Genomic DNA, 2,664 nt, shown 5'->3' with positions numbered 1-2,664 from the left:
GAAATTTGACATTCACAAATGCTTTTATCGAAACGAGTTGAAGTTTAATATGTCATCGCGTTTTTTTTTGCACATTTCATGGTTGTAACTAACAGTAATCACGTTTTGTTTGCACAGTTGGAGGTTATATAACATTTTTTCAAAAAAATATATCTCAAAAACAAATGCACTCCGCACCTTGATATTTTGGTAAATGATACCTCTTAACCATACCTATCTACCAAAAAAATATCAATTTAAAATGAGGTGTTGCTTATTCTAAAGCTGAGCCATATCTCAAAGGTCAATGTTTATTATGATTAAAAATAAAAATGAATAAAAAAAATATAAAAAGAGATTGCATCGGCCGGGAATCGAACCCGGGCCGCCCGCGTGGCAGGCGAGCATTCTACCACTGAACCACCGATGCTTGTATATAATGTGTGAAATTATGTAAAACATCAGTAGGCTTATTAAAAACTTCCATGTATATTCAGTATTCTATGCCGCGCGGTTTTACCCGCGGACGAATCTGCTTCTATAGTTCATGTGTTATATTTTTGTCTTTTGATGATATATTATTCTCTTATTATAAGTTTTATTAAAGTAAATCCAGCCTTCATTCGAAAAAAGGATGGATTGGACCAACCTTTTTTCGTATTAAACATAGGTACCTCAAACTTTCGCATTTATAGGTATTATCTTTTAGTCGAATCTTTTTTCTTTTCATTTTTCTTTGTAAAATAGACATGATGTCCAATTTTTGATTATTTTAGTAGGAATTTCAATTACAAAAGGTTAGTAGGCACTTTCTTTATTCGTTTCTTTCTTTAAGAAAAAAAACAAACAACAAAATTTCATAAAACTAATGGCGAAAAGAAAGAATAGTTATTAAAAACTAAGATAAAAGAATCCAGATTTCTAAGTGATTACTATTGAGAACCATACTTCCTTCTGATTAAAGTGATGTTTTGTTTAAGCTTTAAAAGGTTCATTGTAAATTGTAGATGAATGCGTCTCCTTGATATTTCTGAATTCTGTCGCAAAGAAAAGATAATGTCACTTTCTAAATAAAAGTTAAACTCGTCTTACGGTGCATTTACATCAAACGAGCGAATGCTCATTCTAACCCCACTATATGAAAATCTTTTAGTGTAAACTTGGTTTGGTGTAAACAGGCCACAGAACAGTAAGAACATAAACAGGCGTAGAGCATTCTTCTTTTGTTTTTAGTGCGTTCGAAAAGATTCTATCCAATGTTTTAATACTGAACAAAATTGAAAGAGTCATCGTTTACACTAAAAGATCACGAAATAATGCTCTAGTGAGTCTAGCTCTATGTTCGTTTGATGTAAATGTACCTAACGTAAACAGTGTAGGGCGAAAAGTTGTAAATATTTTTTTTTTAATTCCGATTACCTCGATCTGAATGCTTGTAGTGGCTTTAAAAAAAACCTTTTTAACACAGAATGAATATTAAAATATTCGGTCCGATTTTTAAATCGTACCTACCATCATCATCATCAGTATCTACCTACTTACTACCTAGTTGCTTCAGCTTCAGCGTAGATAACATACCTACTGTGATACCTACCTATTTATTATTAATTATAGTTTTAAAAATTTTTGAGCTCGCTAAATAACTCGTAGTTACTATAATTTTATCTCTAAAAGTGCGATATTTTGTTCTTAGCGAATTCGTTAAGTTCAATTTTTAATAAAATTTATAAAATAAGGTCTCAAGTGCGAAAATAACTAGTTGAATTATTTTATCTCAAACTTATTACGCATTCACGTAAAAAGCAACCTTATAAAAAATACAATATATTTGAAATATCTTCAGTGGCTTTATTAAAGAGCCAGGTCCCTTGTGTAGACCTTCGCTATCTTTTCATAGGCATATTTTTTATACACTTTGGCTTTTATATAAAATATTTATATTTTAACATGTATCATGGAAAGGTTAACCTCTTGGCACGTTTGTAGATTTGCCAGGTTTAATATATTATGCTTTATTGTAAATGAAATATATGTAGTATCGAATACTTTTCCATTTTTAAGTTATTTTTGAAGTGAAACTTCTTTATCGGGGTTGGACAAAAATTTAGTGTACCTAACATTTTTGCGTTACGCTGTAGGCGTGACATTTTTGCGTTACGCCGTAGGCGTGACATTTTTGCGTTACGCGCCAACTTTTTCTTATCCCTAAGTTTCACTTCTTACGTGTGTACTCTAGTACACGCACACATATTTTTTTCTGTAGTAAGTAGTTGATTTGTAATATGTATTACTTACCTTCTCAGTTCTCACATTTGTACATTTACCGTTGGTGAATGTACAAATGTGAGTAGGTTTCCTGGAAGAGATCATTCTATAGTGATAAGGATGTCGATTATCCTGGACCTATGTCCTGGACTTAGCTTGATGTTGTCTTTAGGTTTATAGGTAATTATTGTAAACTTTTGTGTAATATATTTTTCAAAGAAAAGTTCTCTTAGGACTTAGGCAACTTAGGCATATCATCATAATCATCATCATCATTATCAGCCTAGATTTGTCCAGTTGCTTGTTGTCGCCAGCTATTACATATAAATATACTAAATTGATGTTATATTTTGTGCACGTTTTATGGGTGCCTGACGCCTGTTTATTATATTATGAAAGATTGTCTGAGCATATTTCCCT

The 2,664-nt window shown here is 31.7% G+C and overlaps 1 non-coding gene across 1 annotated transcript; it reads right to left on the bottom strand.

The window, feature by feature from the left end:
• Positions 1-338: 338 nt before the first annotated feature.
• Trnag-gcc lies at positions 339-409 on the bottom strand. Its single transcript has one exon. It is a non-coding gene; the product is annotated as a tRNA-Gly (tRNA).
• Between the last annotated feature and the right edge of the window lie 2,255 nt (positions 410-2,664).

The sequence above is a fragment of the Colias croceus genome, chromosome 10 (assembly GCF_905220415.1).
Source record: "Colias croceus chromosome 10, ilColCroc2.1".
In the NCBI taxonomy this organism is placed as follows: Eukaryota; Metazoa; Arthropoda; class Insecta; order Lepidoptera; family Pieridae; genus Colias; species Colias croceus.
Note: the sequence above shows the minus strand (reverse complement) of the source record. Positions and strands in the feature narration are given on the sequence as shown.